We start from the raw sequence: 21711 nt of genomic DNA on the forward strand, positions 1-21711 counted from the left end.
ACAGATCCGTCACCCGTACAAGAATTCTCCCAAACAAGTATCGACAGCTATCCATTGGCGAGGCGAGCAAAGGGCGATCTAGTCACCTCTCCGTGATAAAATGTTCCCATACATCAAGCCCTCTCAGATATTAGTTTCCACTGTAATGGAAAATTCTATCGTACAACTTGCAATTGAAAGGCCATAAATATCCACTAGTGATGGCATAGCTTCCTAATATATCCTCAGCAGTATTTGTGTATGTGTATTTGGATGTAGTCGGTGCGAAGTGTAGGTGCAAAACGTAATAAACTAGGAAGTTAATCACGAACGACGGAACATAGCCCTTTTACGGTGATTACTTACAAACGTTTGGAGTGTTTGATGTATACAGGCAAGCAACTTGCATAATGTTCAGTTTTATTCACATGTATCAGTCTCCTATTTATCATCATTGTTGTCTGACCTCGTTTAATTGATAGATATGCGTCTATCTTACTAGTTTCAACCATAATGACTTCCAAGTGGACTTGCCATTCTGTTAAAATTCAGTCAGAAGTTATATAGAAATAAAACAGGGTTGACGGTGTTAAATTTCTGTATTACTCGATATTTTAATTTAACACGCTCTCAATAACGGCATTTAATTGAAATGACACAAGAGAGGCAGAGGTGTAATGTAAACTGACATATCATCAAAATCCCTGTGCTATATTGAATTTCTAAGTGAAATCTAATTTAAAAATAATATGATGTAATTTTAAACTGTAAATACTTCATGGCTCTGTGCCAAGACAATCAGTATGAGAGTCGTACTGGCTGTACTTTAGTAGGAGTGGGTTTCGGTCGTAACTCACTCCCGTATAAAGTGTAAAAGCATTGGATTCATTAATGGCAGTACTTTCTGTCTCATTACTAATGAAGGTCGTTTGCGCGTGTGGCGGCTATTGGGTGACTGTCCCTTCTATAAGGCACACGCAGCGACACGTACATTGAAGCTAGCTAACATACTACTCGTGTTAACTCAACGGATTCCCCAAGGAGTTCATCAAATTCACTTCTAAACCTGATCGTCAGATCTACCACCATCGAGAATGTGTAGGATTGGATTCGACGTTGCCTGGCTGGTTTTTGACACTCGTGACATGGTATGGCATGCAAAATGAAATTGCGATGCGTAATTTCCCATTGTTCTTCATGTCATGCAGACTGTTCGTACGTATTACGGCATCGTGGGGATGATGGTATACCGTATCATCATCCTCATCATCATCATCATCGGTATTTATTCGCTGACGAGTGAAATAATTGTCTTCCAAGTGCATCAGTCAATTCCGGATTCTTAGATGGCTGACCAGATTTATTCTAGACCCAGAGGCGATGACGCAATGCTCGAACATAAAAATTATGAAAGACCTTTGCTACCTTGACGTCTGATGACCATTGGGTGGTGTGAATAAAAATGAGTCTAAGCGAGTGAGCGTGTGCTCGCTGAGTGCCTGAGTGTTTCCCTACCGATGAGCTTCCACTCCATATTTGCGGTGAATAAAAATATAGAGCGGAAGCACAGCGTACACTCGAGTGTCTGGAGCAGCAACTCAGTGTCACTGATCAAGGTCGTGCACGTGCCATGTACACTGAAGAAAATGGAAATTGCAACACCCAGAAAGAGTGGTGCTACATTGCTGCAATTCGAAATGCAGGACGAGTGTTCGGTTATGATTCGATGATTATACTTTCAGGTCCCTCTGACCGCAAGTTTCGACATCAATTAATACAGGATATGCCCACCACGAGCTGCAATACATTGATGAATTCGTTGAGGCATGGAATCAATAAGGCTCTGGATCGCTTCCTGAGGAATTGTGGCCCATGCTTGCTGCACTGCACGGGTCAGTTGTTCCAGAGTTGTGGGTGGCTGAGGACGGTTGGCCAGTTGTCGACCCATCATGTCCCACACATGCTCAATAGGACTGAGATCCGGGGATCTGGCGGGCCATTCTAAGGTTGTGATGTCGTGGAGAGCTTCTCTGGAGATGCGCGCAGTGTGAACCCGGGCATTGTCCTGCTGAAACATCCCATTAGCAATGTTCGCCATCATAGGGACAACCACTGGGTTGAGTACCCTATCAACGTACTGTCGAGCAGTCCTAGTGCCCTCAACAAGCACTAATTGTGATTTCACATTAAAGCCAATAGCTCCCCAGACCATAATGCTTGGTGTTGGCCCTGCGTGCCTCTCAACAACAAGATCTGGGCAGCCTCTCTCCCCGGTACGTCGGCGCACACGATTTCCGCGATCACTGCGGGTAAGACAGAAGAGCGATTCATCACTAAAGACGACCCTATGCCATTCGTCGACCCACGTCGATCTTTCTCGACGCCAGGCCAGCCTTACACGTCGCAGTTGTGGGGTCAGTGGAACACCTTCTGTAGGGACACGGGCTCGTAAGCCAGCTGCACGCAGGCGATTACCAACTGTTTGTTGTGTAACGTGGGTTGCCGCAGCTGCTCGAATTTGCGCTGCCGTTGCATGCGGTTCCATCCGGGCCATCCGAATGATGCGGCGATCCTCTCTCACAGTTGTCCGTCGCGCTGGGCCTGTGCCAGGTCTACGAGTTTGGGTACCTTCATTTGACCACTGCTACCATACACGTTGTACCGTGGATGCCTGTCGGCCAACACGTGCAGCGACAGTCCTTAGCGATAATCCAGCCTCTCACAGCCCAATTATCCGAGACCTCTCAAACGGCCACATTTGTTGATAGCGTGCTCTTCTCTGTCGTCGAGACATGTTTGACGGGGAACACTTCACTGCACAGACTGTAAGTCAACTACGCTACACCAGAGTCCGTATACTGGAGTTGATTCCTCTACGACCAATCACGTGGGGAGACCTGTAGCAACAAACCAAATGGGTCTGAAACTTTGATCGTTTACATACCTACATGGCATCGTTCCATATCTTGAAAATCAACACAAGCGGACAATGTCTTCATGGTGTTGCAATTTCCAATTTCTTAAGTGTACACTGACTGACAGAGCAAATGCAACACCAAGGAGGAGTGGTTCGAAAGGGATGAAAGTTGGGGAAAAAACAGAGACGGCACGGAAGAATAATTGATGTTTATTTCAAACCGATATGCAGGTTACACAATGCGCACGGCATCGACTCAGTAGGATGTAGGACCACCGCGAGCGGCGATGCACGCAGAAACACGTCGAGGTACAGAGTCAATAAGAGTGCGGATGGTGTCCTGAGGGATGGTTCTCCATTCTCTGTCAACCATTTGCCACAGTTGGTCGTCCGTACGAGGCTGGGGCAGAGTTTGCAAACGGCGTCCAATGAGATCCCACACGTGTTCGATTGGTGAGAGATCCGGAGAGTACGCTGGCCACGGAAGCATCTGTACACCTCGTAGAGCCTGTTGGGAGATGCGAGCAGTGTGTGGGCGGGCATTATCCTGCTGAAACAGAGCATTGGGCAGCCCCTGAAGGTACGGGAGTGCCACCGGCCGCAGCACCGCAGCACATGCTGCACGTAGCGGTGGGCATTTAACGTGCCTTGAATACGCACTAGAGGTGACGTGGAATCATACGCAATAGCGCCCCAAACCATGATGCCGCGTTGTCTAGCGGTAGGGCGCTCCACACTTACAGCCGGATTTGACCTTTCTCCACGCCGACGCCACACTCGTCTGCGGTGACTATCACTGACAGAACAGAAGCGTGACTCATCGGAGAACACGACGTTCCGCCATTCCCTCATCCAAGTCGCTCTAGCCCGGCACCATGCCAGGCGTGCACGTCTATGCTGTGGAGTCAATGGTAGTCTTCTGAGCGGACGCCGGGAGTGCAGGCCTCCTTCAACCAATCGACGGGAAATTGTTCTGGTCGATATTGGAACAGCCAGGGTGTCTTGCACATGCTGAAGAATGGCGGTTGACGTGGCGTGCGTGGCTGCCACCGCTTGGCGGCGGATGCGCCGATCCTCGCGTGCTGACGTCACTCGGGCTGCGCCTGGACCCCTCGCACGTGCCACATGTCCCTGCACCAACCATCTTCGCCACAGGCGCTGCACCGTGGACACATCCCTATGGGTATCGGCTGCGATTTGACGAAGCAACCAACCTGCCCTTCTCAGCCCGATCACCATACGCCTCGTAAAGTCGTCTGTCTGCTGGAAATGCCTCCGTTGACGGCGGCCTGGCATTCTTAGCTATACACGTGTCCTGTGGCACACGACAACACGTTCTACAATGACTGTCGGCTGAGAAATCACGGTACGAAGTGGGCCATTCTCCAACGCCGTGTCCCATTTTTCGTTCGCTACGTGCGCAGCACAGCGGCGCATTTCACATCATGAGCATACCTCAGTGACGTCAGTCTACCCTGCAATTGGCATAAAGTTCTGACCACTCCTTCTTGGTGTTGCATTTGCTCTGTCAGTCAGTGTATATAACACTAATATTGACGTTATGAATATACAGACTTTACCACTCCTTAGTAGCAGCTTTAATTTTATCAACACATTTCTTTAATTGGAAATAAATTTCAATAATATTATTAACAGGGCAAGATTTTGTAACTTGGTTATTAGTTATTGTCAGGAATTTTTAATTGATATGGTAAATATGATGTACATAAAATATTAAAGTGATAACACTCCGATGACTTCCGGGTAGTTCAATGCTTAACATGGCAGACGACAGTGTGGAATTCCAGTCCGCTTTTATCTCCATTTTATCATCATCATCATCTGTTTACCCTCCAGGTTCGGTTTTTCCCTCGGACTTAGCGAGGGATCCGACCTCTATCGCCTCAAGGGCAGTGTCCTGGAGCTTCAGATTCTTGGTCAGGGGATACAACTGGGGAGTATGACCAGTACCTCACCCAGGCGGCCTCACCTGCTATGCTGAACAGGGGCCTTGTGGAGGGAAGGGAAGATTGGAAGGGATAGGCAAGGAAGAGGGAAGGAAGCGGCCGTGGCCTTAAGTTAGGTACCATCCCGGCATTCGCCTGGACGAGAAGTGGGAAACCACGGAAAACCACTTCCAGGATAGCTGAGGTGGGAATCGAACCCACCTCTACTCAGTTGATCTCCCGAGGCAGAGTGGACCCCGTTCCAGCCCTCGTACCACTTTTCAAATTTCGTGGCAGAGCCGGGAATCGAACCCGGGCCTCCGGGGGTGGCAGCTAATCACGCTATCCACTACACCACAGAGGCGGACATCTCCATTTTAAAGGAACATAATGTTATGTTTTCAAAGTCACAGTTACCGGAAAAAAAAGCACAAGAAAACAAGTGCAATAAATGCAGTTCAGTGGGAACTACTCACTAGATTTAACTTAAACATTTCCGTCCAACAACTGTCTGATTGGCTGAATGGTCAGCATTGAGGCCTTAGGTTCAGAGGGCCCCGGCTGGGTCGGGGATTTTAATCGACTCTGATTAATTCTTCCGGCCCGGAGACTGAGTGTTTGTGTTTGTTCCTACAGTTTCCTCTTCATATTCGCACAAAACACTACGCTACCAACCATCACAGAAACACGCAATAGTGATTACGTCCCTCCATCTAGGGTTGGCGTCAGGAAGAGCATTCGGCCGTAAAACAGGGCCAAATCCACATGTGCGACACAATTCGCACCCAGGAACCCACAGAGGGGGGAAAACGGTAGAAGGAGAAGGAGAATTTCCGTCCAACAACTGTTGGTAAACAATTACAAAACTTGAAAACAAGCCTGAAGTATAAAGTAGAATTAAAGAGTACGGGAAACAAATGCATATCGTTAAAATAATGGGAGAAGCGGCTGATGAATCTGATGCAGGGGGAGAATAACCCTACCATCGGCCATCTGAAATGTAGGAAATCATAGCCTGAATATTACGACATTATTAAATTTAGGAAAATGCTAGGCATATAACGTAAATGACAAATATTAATTATGATGAAAATAATATATTGACAACTGAATTAAATTTTTAAGGAGCCAAATCTGCAGGACCGAATGAGTTGGCCGTGCGGTTAAGGGCACGCAGCTGTGAGCCTGCATCCGGGAGATAGTGGGTTCGATTCCCACTGTCAACAGCCTTGAATATGGTTTTCCATGGCTTCCCATTTTCACACTAGGCAAATGCTGGGGTTGTACCTTAATTAGGGCCACGGCCGTTCCCTTCCTACTCCTACGCCATTCTTATCCCGTCGTCGCCATAAGACTTATCTGTGTCGGCGTGACGTAAGCAAGTTGTAAGATCTGCAGATGTTGTCATCCCTTCGACTTCCTACAGACTTCCTACTCTGCAAACATCGGAGTTTCTCCAAATTCGGGAGTCATAGACAGAGTCAGGCCGTGATACATCTACACTTGCTGAATTCTTCCTTTCCATTCCAAGTGGTCTGTACATTAATGCTAGGGACACCTTTTCTGTAAATGTAGTCATTACCATGAACATGTGTCTTCTGAATTTGTACATGAGTACAGTCTGCAGTTCCGACAGCATAAGGAAAGCTCAAACGTTCTTGCCGTTTAGCCCGTGCTTCCTGCATCTAAGCAACAATTGTTGAAATTTTATCTAATAATCTGCTTTCATTTCTGTTCATCTCAAAAGCTGCGAAAATGTTTTTGACACATTCTCCGAGATGTCTTCACCAACTCCACTCTGAAACCCGGGGTCACCAACATAACGCAAGAATATTTACATATTTTCTTCATTTGTTAGTGCACCACCTCTTGTTTCTTCGTAGTGCCCAAGGGAAATGCTCCGCTAACCATTCAGCATGATCCTTGAAAATCCACAGCCTGTTTCCAGTCATCTGACCGGGTCAGGAATGGAATGAATAAAGTGGTGAGGATAGGAATCATGCCGGCTGCCAAAGCGTGTCGCATTCCCCTGGAGCAATGATTAATGACTGACAGATGAAATATAAAGATATTGGAGAGTGTCACTGGAATGAAAGTTGACAGAAAAAACAGGAGTACCCGGAGAAAAACCTGTTCCGCCTCCACTTTGTCCAGCACAAATCCCACATGGAGTGGCCAAGATTTGAACCACGGAACCCAAAGGTGAAAGGCCGGCGCGCTGCCGTCTGGGCCACGGAGGCTCTTCAGCATACTCCTCACTGGACCTTTCTAACACTCTGTAATCAAGTTGAGAAGATTTTCTGCGAAGTTTACATAATTTTCCGATTAACCATCACCATTACCTCTGCCTTGCTTTTTGAACTTGACACTATCATTTGGAGTCACCTACTGAGTTAGCCCAAGGAAACATGAGCAGGCGTTTACCGGAAAGAGTGCCTGCTTTACCTATATTCACCAGAAATCTGGAGCGCCCACTCTGCTACGGAGTGACTGGAGTGTGTGCTCAAGGTCATAGGTCTGCTGTGTGTGACTGCTTCCGACAGGCGGTTTTTATTCACCTCATTGCGAGTGCCTGCTCTAAATCCGCGAGTGAAGAGTGCGTGTTCATTTTTATTCACACCACACATTGCCTCAAAACTCGTTTTATTACCCTGTTTCAAGATGCTAAAACTTCTTTCGTGATCCACCATTATACTCAAAGGACTTACGCGCTGCCTACTGAGCTACCTATTCGGCCCCATGGCTAAATGGTTAGCGTGCTGGCCTTTGGTTACAGTGGTTCCAGGTTCGATTCCCGGCAGGGTCGGTAATTTTAACCATAATTGGTTAATTTCGCCAGCACGGGTGTATGTATCGTCTTCATCATCATTTCACCCTCATCACGACGCGCAGACCGCCTACGGGCTTCAAATCAAAAGACCTGCATCTGGTGAGCCGAACTTTTCCTCGGACACTCCCGGCACTAAAAGCCATACGCCATTTCATTTCATTACTTTAAGGAATCAAGCAAACAAGCAAGCAAGCTGTCCATCTTCTACACACTGAACGTATATTTTCCCGCAGTGTAGATATCCGAGTGTTACTCATGATCGGGTCTTCTGGTTCTAAGAGGAAATTCCATTCAGTTCTGTGTGTTTGGTCCACTGGATTATCTTTTTCCTCACGCCGGTATTAGTTGTCTTATACCACTGATATCAGTCTTTCTCTGCCAGTCTATTATTCTATACACATGTCATTATAGTTGTAGTATTAGCGTTATTTTATATCATTAAGGGTTCGGAAGTAGATGACCTAAAGAAGTAAAAAGTTTGCAAGCAAATATGCCCTGAAAATGAGTTAAATATGGCCTAAAAAGGTTAAATATGCCTTATAAACATGCTAGAAATAGTTAGCAAGTGTTAGAGTACCATTAACATTAAACATGTCAAAAAGTAATACAGTAGACACATTTGATGATGATGATACTTATTGTTGAAAGTGTCCTAACGCCTAGGTCATGGGCCCCTAATGGTACGAAATGAGACGAAATGTAATGATAATTTAAAAGTCCAAAATCATCCACAGACCAGAATTCAAAGCGTGAGGACGAAGAATGAATGGATGGATATGAATTTAAAAACAAACAGTGGATCCGACGCGCAGTGCCCCCACATTCCCAGAAACCAGCGTCAAACAATAGCATTACTGACAAAAGGACTGCTTCTAAAGCACAATCCCGAATTGGTGATGCTTGTAGTCTAAAGGAGTCCAAAACCCTCATAATGGTTACTTACCGCTAGAAAAGTCGAACAATGGTATTTTTCATGTTGCGTTATTAATCAAAAGTAGCGTAGACTCGCGATATTCTACACATTATGGTACTACTCACAGGTAATGTACAGTAATACGCACATGTAATGCAGACCTATGATGTTTCTCAGACACCTGTTACTATATATGTCGTTGGTAATATAGGGACGCCATTTTGTTTTCTACTCCACGATTTTCTGATAGCTTCTGGACTCTTCTAGTGTCATGGAGAATCTTCGCTCGTCATCATGAGTCAGCCGTTGACGCCTTCAGAAGGGTCTCCAGAACTTTCTCAACCAAACATGGAAATGGAACCTCAGCCGAAGCAAGCTCACAATATTCAAAATGTGGAATCGCCAACTGCAGCAGGCGACAGGAAGGAGGTCTGTGCCCCACCGGGTTCCATCAGTTCTGGCTCGGTCTATACTTCACCTAGTGAACTTCAGGATGGTTCTGAGGGTGCCTCGGTGTCAGGCATTCAGCAGTTATTGGGCAGGAATATTGTGGCAGATTTCCATCTTCCGCCACGTTCACCATCACCGCCGCTGCCTCCAGCTAATCCTTACATGCCTACTAATGTGAGGAGTTTCGCCACTGTGGCGAAAATTCCGGCCCTGGCACCGCACATCCGGCACCGAAGTGTTGTTCACCCATCACCGCTTCCACCTGCGCCTTTCTATGTTATACGGCTAATGCACATTGATCCAGCGAAGGCCAATACCAGAGCGATGTATCAACTGCTCGCAAGATTCACCCCAAGCTACCAGGACTTTAATATTGAAACCCAGCGTACTCGTGACGGCTACTTCAACATCAAAACCTGCAAGCCATTCTATAACCACCTAGTAACGGCTATTGGGGTGGCACAATTTGGCTCACACACTCGAGCCACTAACCTAACACAACAGAAGCCAGCACGACGCCCACCGCCGCCGTCTCGCCCATCTCCTATCATGTCCGTGGTCGCCTACGGAGTGGATCGCGACTGAACGGATGATGAAGTGGCCGCTCAACTACAGCTCGAGGGCCACCAAATCTTCAAAATCATCCGTATCCGCAACGAGAGGGGACCTACGTCACTCATTCGGATTCTGTCTAAGGATGTGACCACCCTGGACGTCCTTCTTCTAGATGGCGCTGTTATCTATGGTCGTCGCCACCGGGCGGAGCCTTCCCGCTCGACGCCGCCGCAGAAGACCCGCTGCGACTGGTTCCACCGGTATGATCATCTGCCCGGCACCCCATGCATTCAGCACCGGGTCTGCGCCATATGCAGTCAGGACCATCCTACTTCAGCTTGTTCAAATAGGACTCAACCTCAGTGTATTAATTGTTCCCTCCCTCACCCGGCTTTTTCCTATAAATGCAAGGCCAAACCTAATCCTGATCCTACTCAGCCTGAATCAGTAGTACCTGTCATTTCCCAAGACCTCCCTACCCCTGCCTCCTCTACCACCCTCCTGCCCCCGAGTTCTGAAAACATCATCCACTTTGTTGCGATGGTGCTTCAGAACGTCCTTCCTTTCAACCGACTCCTCGTCCTTACCCAGATCCGACTGGCCGCAAGATTGGTATTTAATACCTATCTTGATGTAACTTATTCGGGGAATAAAATGCATTTTGCATTTATCCCCTGAATGCAGTTGCCTTGATTAGCTAGTGGTAATTGTACCGGGCGGTACACCTCCACGCTGCTAATTTAAAATGTGCGCCAATTGAAACTCCTCTGCTGGAGGAAGTCTGAACTTTATTGATGGTATTAATTTTCAAGTTTCTCAGAAGATGTCACTATGTGGAAAATTTGGAGTTTTTGAACTATGTCATTTTCGACGTATTTTTGTTTTGCTTGTAGTAAGAAGTGTGAACTTTCTCTTCTAGAGGACGCTACTGAAGATCAACAATAGTGCACCCTAGTGCGGAGTGGAAGAACTGGTTTTTTTTTTTTTTTTTTTGGAGAAATTTTTATTTCAAAAGTTTGTTTGTTAAATTTCTTTCTGTTATTGCTTAAGTTGGCTGTATACCCCTCTCTTTCCCCTTGTTTTGTATTTAGCCTATCCCGAATTTCTTTAATTTATTTCTGACCAATTGAATGTAGCTGGAATATGTTGCGGTATCCTACCCAATAAAAGTTTTTGTGGGAGAGTGTTCTCATTCCCCTAACGCCTCGAACCTTCCGCGAGAGGATATAAACTGCTGATTTTTGGGTCTCCGGGCCACTTCTGTTCCATCTTTCAGTGTGTAAAGTACATAGCAGGGGGCGGGAAGCGCCTCTTTCTTCGGCGACAGTCAACAACCAGGTAATGGCCGACTAATTACTTCTTTTCTTGCTTGCTCAGCAGTTTAACTCTCGGGGCGGGTCCGAAGTTTTTCCATTATGTAACCTTCCTTAAAATGTAAAGAAACTTCTATCTATTCTATCTTTTAAACTACATATTGGGATAGAGAGTGCTTAACCCTCTCGAGCTCCCACTCATATTTTTTGAGGTGAACTTATATTTTTCTCAACCTATTCTTCTTCGACTTAATGTAAATTATTTCCTTATTAAGTCACCTCTTTAGTATGGGATTAGCCCTTGTATTAACGGCCTAGTGCCAAGTAGGTTTTAAACAAAGCGTATTAGGAGCGCAAGATCGCCTCCTCTCAAATTGTTATTTTAGAGGTCATGTAATTACCCTTTTTCATTTAATAGACCTCAGTAGGTTGGGTATTTTACCCCTGTGTCTATGTCCCGAGAGGACAACTTGAAGGTGGAGTTTGGTGTGGCCTTTGAGAGGCTTAAAGTTGAGAGCGAGTGGCTCTTTTCGAAAATTGAGTGTTGTATGCCTCGAGGAGGCTTTTCTGTGTAATTTGGAGCAAGTGCTCTGGGACATGAATGGGGTTTTCGGCCCCTCTGGTAAAACTTATTTTGGAGTAAGGTTGGGCTAATTGCCCTAGAAATGTGAATTCGGGGCTCGAAGCCCAAATCCTGTAAATATTGTAACTACCTTTTGACTTGCTACTCTGTACCTGCCATGCTTGTTATTTCTTTATTTTGAAAGAAAAATATAACCTTGTTAAATTTAAAATTAATTTTACTTTCGTAGCTTGAGACCTATTCACCACCCCGCACCTTCTTTCACGCATAACTACCGCAAAAACACGGTAACAGTAATCAAGGTGTATTTTGCTAATATCCGATCAGTCTCAGGCAATCGCGCTCCATTGAACACTTCCCTCTCTCTGTACGACCCCGAAGTTTTCATTTTAAATGAAGCCTTTTTGACTCCGAAACTCCACCCTCGTTTCTCTCAATATAATCTCTATCGCGCTGATGACCTTCTTGCAGCTCGTGGAGGAGTCGCTATTAGGGTTAAAGATCATATTACCACTAAACAGCATTTTTATCACTTTCCAAATTATTTTTCGGAATATTTAATAATTGAAACTTTTTACCTAATGATTCATCTCTGGTCTTTGTTACTTTTTATCTTACCCCTCGTACACCGCCCTCTCTTGATTTTATTATGTATATTGATAATACTTTCCAAAATTACGTTTTTATTGCTGATATTAATATCCATTCTCAAACTACCGCTTTTCAAGATCTACTTTCTCGCCTTCGGGGCGTACAGATCTCCTTCCCTTTCCCTACCCGTCCAATTTCTAACACCACTCCTGATGCTCTTATTTTATCTCCTTCTCTGGTTCTTTCTCCTACCATCACTAAATGTTTAGAACTTGGCTCTGACCACTCTCCCGCGCTTCTAATCCTACCTGACCTTTCATACCACCCTCGTTCCTCCAGCTCCCGACAACCTTCTACGCGACGATATTCACAAACGAACTGGTCAAATTATCGACAAACCATAACTGATTTATTAACTGACTGTCCCCTTCCTACTTCCTTGCCCGATCTCCTTTCTTTAATTGATAGAGTGGAACAAGCTCTTATTAAGGCAGACCAACTCCACATCCCTCGCAATTTCTACCACCCTACCAAACCCCCTATACCGCCTAAAGCCCTTTCTTTACTTAAACTTTCTCTGTATCTGTATCATTCTTATATTCGAACTCGGGACCCTAATACCTTACGACAACATCGCTAGACACTTCGACACGCCTGCTCTTACATTAAAGCTATTAAACATAAACATTGGACGACAGCTTGTACCGACTTCTCTAACTTGCATGACTCTCGAACTTTCTGGACTACTTTCCGACGCTTGACGCAAACCCGCTCTCCTCTTCCCACTTATCCGATCCGTACATCATCTATCCCTCCTCTGACTGATAAAGCTGATGACTTTGAAGTTCATTACACCACCATTTTTTCCCGTTCTACCAACCCTCTTCATGAACATCCTGATGAACCTACCACCTATCAGTACTACCAACCTACTCTCCCTCACTTACAGCCCTGTTTTCTCCATTTTCCTACTGTAGATTACACTCATCCCCTCAATGCTCCTATTACATTCTCGAATTCCTTCGTAATCGTCGTAACACAGCCCCTGGTAGTGATCGTATTACATATCGACATATTCGAATAGGCCCCATTCTCTTCATTCACATTCTTTCTAGTATATACACCACTATGCTTTACACTGGTGTTTATCCTCGACACTGGGGTAAAGCCACTATCTTACTTTTCCTTAAACCTAATAAACCTCCGTCTGACCTTCGCTACTACCGTCCCATTTCTCTTCTAGTAGTTCTCTCTAAAATATTTCAAGGTATTCTCACTCGTCGGATGTTTCAATATTTACACTCTTTACATCTTATTCCTTCCTCTCAAGCTGGTTTTCGCCCTCATTTCTGTATTCAGGACCATCTTTTCCCTATTACTTCTTCTCTCACTACGTATCTTCAAACCCATAGACCCGCGGCTTTAATATGTCTGGATGTTGATAAGGCCTTTGATAGCGTGTGGTATCCAGACCTCTTCTATAAACTCAGCTATTTACCGTTGCCTACCACTGTTCTTCGCCTTCTTTATAACTATCTCTATTGCCGTAGCGCTGATATAGTAATCCGTGGCACCCACTCCTTCACTTTTCCTATCACCTCGGGACTTGCTCAAGGTTCGCCTCTCTCCCCTCTCCTCTACTCCCTGCTTATGTATGACATTCCCCACCCCTCCGTTCCCCTACGTCGATATCAATATGCGGACGACCTTGCTATTTTAGTTCTTTGCCACACCTATACTTCCCTTCGATCTAAGCTCCAACAATATCTGGATTCTTTGGAATGTTGGCTCAACTATTGGCATTTATCTGTTAATCCCAGTAAAACCCAATTCATGTTATTCCGCTCCAAATCCCGCATCTGTCGTTCCACTAACAAAGTCCACCTAACAACGTGTAATCAATCTTTCACCGAAACTAACCAACTAACGTGCATAGGCATAACATTTCAAAATAACATTACATGGAATCTTCATCCTTCTTCAATACATCGTAAAGCTTTAGGTCGTTTCCGTGCCCTCCGCTCCCTTACTAGTCATTCCTGGGAATTAAAACCCGCCCAAATCCTACATGTCTACCTTTCCGCCCTGTTGTCATTTACGCCTCCCTAACCTGGATTAATACCCATCCCTTAGACTACTATATCTTACTGAAATACGACCGACATGCACTTCGCATCGCTTATCGACTGAAATTTGACAATCCCTCTGCCAACATTCAACCACTGTATACCTTTCCTACTATCCTTATACATCTCCATTCTCTCCGTTCCAGTTACCTTACAAAAGGCATTCGTTATAATAATCCACTTATTACAGAAGCCTTTTCCTTATCCCCCCATGCTAATGTTATTCTCAATGACACTCGAACCCCCCCTCATGCTCATCTTTTCCTCACCCCTTATTAATTTCCAATCACCCCTCACCCCATCGCCCTCTATAGTTTAATACATTTTTTTACTCATGTTGTCATTTCTGTATGCTCCTGGCTGCGGTGGTACATCACCTTCCACCGACATCTATCTACGGCACCGCAAGTGCGATCTGCGACTCGTGTGTTTCCAGTGCAGTGTTATGCTCAAATTCTTTTTCGCATTGTTGTTCCTTACTTCGTTTTCCCCTGTTTAATTCTGTTTTGTTAAGTGTCCTTAATGGTGTTGATTAAGTTTCTAATGCGTGTTTTCGCTTTTAATTTTTCAACACGTTTACTTCACCCGTGTACTGACTTATTATTCATATTAGTTGTATTCTCCAGAATTCTATATATGTTCTTTCGGTGGCTGCAAATGTTTTCTTATTTTTTGCAAATGTAATCGTCGCATTGTCTTCGACTACTGTCCTAGCAATCTTTAGCGCCTCAAGAAACAGACTATATGAACTATATTTAAGCCATAAGGCTCTCTTTAATATTTTTACCGATCATTGCAACTTGTGGTTTATCATGTTTCTTTATTATTTATGTTATATTGTGTGCCAAATCTAGGCGCAAGAGCCTTTCCATGCTCGTTTTCTGTGTATGATTATAATGCAACACCCACAAAGACACTTAGAATATTGTCACAGAAGCGGCAATTAATCTATTTCCTATAGCTCTGTATATCTTGTACATGATGTCTTGTTTCTTTTTACTCAATAAACGTGTTACTTTTCGCGGGAAAACTAAGGCGGGTGGGATGCGGGCGCGCTCTGGGGGTTCACTTGAGGGTCGCAGTGGGCTCTGCGCCAGTTTACACGATCCCTTCCTTTCTTTACAGTTATGCACAACGCATACTCCTACACTTGTGTTTTACTATATTTTCTTTCTACTCCTATGGCATAAGAGCCGCTCGTTCGGCTGATGGCCCGCCTAGCCCTCCTGGGTTAGGAGTTGAAATAACTTTTGGATTCAATTTTTGTTTCTCACATTGCGGCGCCATTTACACGCAGTGTAAACCTAGGGTGTTCCTCACATAGGTGTACTAATCACAGGGACTCGTACTATCCCGTGGTGTTCCGCACATAGTGGGTACTAATCATAAGTAAGGTATTGCTCAGCCATGGTGTCACTAGTACTAAGTGGTACTAATCACAGGTACTGTAAACCCCACCCTGATGCAAACACTCTCGCTACTAATCACAAACCGATTGTGTACCTAACATAGTGGTACTACGCGCAAATAAAGGCGTGTTCCTCGCGTGGTGGTACTAATTACAAGTAGTCTCATGGTTCTAATTCGATCATCCCTTGGTCGCCCATTTTAGTCGCCCCTTGATACAGGCAGGGGGTACCTTGTATTTAAACATCGCCTGCGTCCCCCACCCACAGAGGGATGTGTGTTTGGTCTGCGAGAGCTATTTTATTTCGCTGAAGTCCGCCGGCAAGCCAGTGAGGTACCCCTATCCGCCACCTGGGACGCGCCACGTGGTAGTATCACCCCTCCCCCTGGTATGCCAGCGTAGTAGGTTCGTGGACACATTTAATGATCACTAGATCTGTCATCATTGAGAATGTGTGGTATGGATTGGACGTTGTCTGGTCTGCTTTTTGACACTCGTAACATCTTATGGGAGAACATTAGGTAAATTAAAATTTTGTACATTCATTATCACAGCCCTGAGGTGCAGTTTTCCTTAAAAAAAAGATAAAAATGAAGTATTAGTATGATTTTTGATATCTGTCGACGTGCCTTCATACAACATCTCTTTCTCGGAATCCTGTCTTCTAACCCGCTACCTATCTCTTTCTGGAAAATAAAGAAAAACACATCATCGACCGTGTTTTTAAATCCTGTGTTTGAAAATGTACACAGATAACATGTACCTTGTAAAAAACGACGCCTCCATTTAAACAAAAATGCTGAAAATTTAAACAAATATGACTTTATATCACTAAAATGAGCATATGAAATATGCATTATATGCAAAATAAAATGTCTGAAATATGCATTATGTGCTAAATAAAATGTCTGAAATATGCATTATATGCTAAATAAAATGTCTGAAATATGCATTGTATGCAAAATAAAATGTCTGATACGTGCATTATATGCTAAATAAATTGTCTGAAATATGCATTATATGCTAAATAAAATGTATGAAATATGCATTATATGCTAAATAAAATTGTTTTAAACGGGGTCAGGAATCCATCATTCACAGTTTTTTTTTTAGATTTCGCATAAAATGACCTCAGAAATGAATTTGACTTTTCCTTAACATCCGAACGTGAATTATCATTATCAACAACAACAATTCCCTTGGATGGATGTGTTGGCTTTTCTCTCTTGTCTTCCGTGTCGTGTCTTCTTATCTACATCCTGACCATAATCTATGCTACAGTATTTGCTCAGAATGCTTATTGGCTTTCCATATCTCTACGACACATCTTCGTGTAATTAAAGCAAGCGTTATAATGCCATCTGTTCACTTGGCTTACGAACAGCCGTACAGTTGCCTGTGTTGAGATGAGAGAATATTACTGTTATGTCACTCTGGTTCGCTTGACTATAACACTAAATGGGCAAGTTTCACGCAGTGGCAATACTGTGGAGCGTGAAGACACTTGTAAACATAAGCTGAAAGGGAGAAGAAGCAACCAACTGCTGGAAGTGTTTAACCTCAGCAAAGCTACTGTCAAGTTAAACATCCTTCACTCACCATCATAACTGTTGAGCTGAATTAAACCATCTGTATAAATTAATTCCTGTCATTCTTTCCGGGGTACCAATGTGTCTCAGGTATGTCTTACCTTCTAGGAGCCATCTCAACGGTGCCACGTTTAGTCTTGTGAAATCACATATCCTTTCAGTCAGTCATTATGGGAGACTAGACCAGTAATTATTCTTTTTAATTGGCGCTATATGTTGGTTCTATGTTGCTATAAAATTTCTAATTAGGTTTTGATCATATATTTCCGTACAGTCATTTCTTGACTAATATATATAGTAATATCCTGATCGAATTGTCTGATTATTATTATTATTATTATTAATAATAATAATAATAATAATAATAATAATAATAATAATAATAATAATAATTAACTGAAAAATATGAAAGATAGGCAGCCATTTAGAAAGTAAATGGAGAGGATTTAACTTTGCCCCATCTATCCTTGTTTGATGTTTATAGCCTGTAAATCAGACTGAAGGAAGTTTGGAAATAAATGGCAGTTCAAAGAGAGGCAATCAAAACTCCCAGATTTGAGAACGGTCTTCTCATTTTATATGAGCTTTAAAAGGATCTGGAGAATATGCTGCAAGGTGTGGACACAGACTTGCTAAAGGAGTGCACGATGAACATAACCAAATCTAAAACAACAGTAACAGAATGCGTGCGTGACAGAGAGTCCGCAATAAATACATTGTCGCGTGAGCTATTTCTAACGAACAAACAAACAAAAAACAAACAAACAAACAAACAAACAAACAAACAAACAAATAAACAAACAACACATTAGATTAGGATCAATTTCTTCGTCATGTATCTCATTCTAAACCTATTCACAAAATCGCATTCGTAATGCAGGGTCACCCGGTTTAAGTTCTTTCACTCAGAATTTTATACGGCTTTAACTTCAGTAACTTTGCATCCGTTCGAATAGAACCATGGGGAATTTCCATTTCCTGAGCAAGTCGCCGAAGTGATTGTGTAGGAGACCTTTCCATAGCGTTACCAATAATACCTACAGTTTCTTGTGTGAGTGATGTACGCTGTTTTTTACGTTTCTTATCATGAACATTTCCCGTCTTACGTAATTTATTTACTAGTCTGCAAATCGAAGTCCGACTTGGAATTTGAACATCAGGAAACTTCTCTTGAAATAATCGCCTTATGGCCCTGGCACTTTCTGAACGGACGTACGAATCGTAAATTAATAATATTTGGGGAAAAGAATACCGATACCCGACTTGAGCCACCTGACCCATTTCACTGAATTCACACAGTGTAATAATGTCACCAATAAAACACATGCTACGTTTCCAAACGTTCAAAAAAGACTGAAACCTGGCGGGGTAGCGCGGCCTTGAGTACACCCGGCACTGTATTTCGTGACCGCCAGACTCATTCACCCAGGAATTCCTGCGCACAGGATTGAGCGGTTCCGCTTTATACTGCTCACCCGCTATTTAGCCAAACAATAAATAAATCTATTAACTACATATTGAAGTAAGTACATCATTTTAATTACCTGAAGAGTTATATTTCCTTTCAAGGCTCTTAACGTTTAAAAAAATCTTGCCCGAGATAGTGCAACATACAGTTGGTCAGAGACGTAGATTTTAAGTTGTAAAAAAATCTGGAATAATAATAGTGTGGAATTCATGTAGGCAATTATGGACCAATGGTCATAAAGCTCTGACCATTCTATCTTTATTATGGAAATGTGAATAAAATGTAATGAAGAAGAAATATGTTCATCACTTCTACGCCTTAGAAATTACATTAAGATGAATTCTCAGGAATGTACCAAGAAAAAGAAAATATCTTCTTCATTATCTTCCAGGCCTTTTACCTAATTTCTTTGGGTTAGTAATTAATGTGGATTTGACCAAGTTTTACGATTATGTGTGTCGGTGGTTGTTGGTAGTACAGTGTGTTGTGTATAGATCAAAATGAGTTAAGACGAACACAAACACCCAGTCTTTGAGCCAGAGGACTTATCCATCCACACTTAGAACCCTCGGGCCTTCCGGTGAACGAACCTTGCCCCCCTGACCTGAACGACAGTATGCTGATAATTCGCTCGAGGAACCGGACAAGAGAGAACTATATTTTAAGAATGAAAGACCACAGCCACAAAAGCAAGCAAGGAAAAATATATTTTCAGATTTCTAAATATTGCTGTAAATTATAAGATTAAAGGGAAAACAGACCTAGATCGACAATTCTAAAGTTGAGTTTGACGTGGAATATCCCGAAAGCCTAAACCTTGACAGGAAGAAGGAAAGAAAGAAAGAAAGAAAGAAACAAACAAACAAACAAACAAAGGAAGAAGAGAATAATGGGAAGAACTATGATCGATCACTTATTTAAGTAAGCTGAGTCAAATTATTACAAAATAGTTATTACGTCATTATGTATAATTTATACTGCACGGTAAAATAACGACCATTTTATGGGCAGGTTCAATATCTGACTTTGTCATATAGGATTTAAATCCTGGTTTGAGAGTCGAATCAGGCTCGCATAGACCGGAGAGGGTTACTAGGTAATAGGAGAAGTGAGTGAGAATACCATTTCCGACCATTCTAAGAGTGGTTTCCAAATGCAATTCCTGATGATAAGTTGTACAGTATCTAGCAAACAGACCACAGTCGTTCATTTCCAAACCTTAACTTCAGTCAGTTATAAATATCCACAGAAAATAGCAAATGAACGTACACAAACGAGGGAGGGTAGTGAGTTGCCTAGAAAAATCACAACGAACTTGCAGCACTGAATGAGAACAAGTTCCTAGTGTGTAACAACCCGTAGTCCACGCAAATGAGCTGAGAACACTGTGCGATTCGGGTTATGCCGGCTCTGAAGGTGGTCTTCTTAGAGTTTCCCATTTTCACAACAGTTAAAGTACGTTGTACCTTCATTCTGACCACGACCACCACCTTACTTTTCCTACCTCCCTTTTTCATCCTATTGTCGCCTCACAACCCAGTATGTAAATTAGCGGGATATTACACAAATGTAAAAGAAAAAGGGAGGCCTATATTACCTTATAAGCGTGCAGCATAGCTAAAACTTAGGAACGCTGAATGGTACTGTTACATTATGTAACCGAACATGAATTAATTACAGCTAAACCTCTCATTTACGAATATGAAAGGGACGTAACACTTTGTTCACATCTGGGAGATGCCCCTTATTAGGACGGAGGTCGCACACTGTACCGGTAATTTTAAATTCTTAACGGACATCACTGTTTCCGTCACTCTTTGAAGGAAGTGAATTAATTCAATTCTAATTACAGGACAAAAGCTTTAAAACTTTGAATTGGTAAGTTTCAAAAGGAAGGAAAATAACTAGAAATGTTCGTTTAGATGCCGTGGCACTTGAGCAGCTAAGAAGTGAGCGCAGAGAAGTATAAAGTTTCAATAGTTGCCGAATTGATCACGGTAGCTGGACCATTGGCCTATCAGTCAGTCAATATTTTATGACTTTATTCACGTGCTTCCAGGTAACGGTACTGGAAGGCTAGGTAGCTGATCTTGCAGGTAAAGTGCTGCTATGAAACAGTTTTTATCTTTCTATCAATTGAGCACATTTCTTTATAGTTCTCGTTACTAATTTTTTCATTTTTTTAACACACAATACAGTGTATTAGGTCTCCAACTACCAGTCCTACCCGTAGTCGAGAGGTAAAGCTTTAGAACTCTGAAACAGCCGTCCGTATCCATATCTGAGTGTGTGTGTGTCCATAAATTAGAGTTGATTTTATAATTCATTCTATATTATTTCAGCTATGTCCCTCCGTGGCTTCGGCGGCAGCACGCGGGCCATTCAACGCTGGATTCCGTGGTGGGACAGTATTTTCTAGGGGTACTCCGGTTTTCCCTGCCATCTTTCATTCCAGAAACACTCTCCAATATCATTTCATTTCATCTGTCAGTCATTAATCTTTGCCCAAGAGGAGTGCGACAAGTAGTTCATTCTTTAACATTAGACGTAAGGAACCTTGCTCAATGTACCTCTGTTACTATCTGATCCTGGTGTGAGAATCACCTATTTTATGCATTACAATCGTCCGGTTCCATGGCTAAATGGTTAGCGTGCTGGCCTTTGGTCACAGGGGTCACGGGTTCGTTTCCCGGCAGGGTCGAGAATTTTAACCATAATTAGTTCATTTCTCTGGCACGGGGACTGGGTGTATGTGTCGTTTTCATCATAATTTTATCCTCATAACGAGCGTCAAATCAAAAGACCTGCATCTGGCGAGTCGAACTTTTCCTCGGACACTCCCGGCACTAAAAGGCATACGCCATTTCATTTCATGTATTACTATCATCTCATAACCATAAAGTTTATTAACATGCTAGAAGACTCTATTGTCATTTAACGCTGTGGTCTCTGGGATATCAAATGAATACCAAAAGAGGTCTACAATCTAACGAAGGCCTTTGTTTTTCGTTGTCTCCCAGAGATATATTTAAAGTATTATGGC

Source organism: Anabrus simplex, chromosome 4, assembly GCF_040414725.1.
Source record: "Anabrus simplex isolate iqAnaSimp1 chromosome 4, ASM4041472v1, whole genome shotgun sequence".
NCBI classification, from domain to species: domain Eukaryota; kingdom Metazoa; phylum Arthropoda; class Insecta; order Orthoptera; family Tettigoniidae; genus Anabrus; species Anabrus simplex.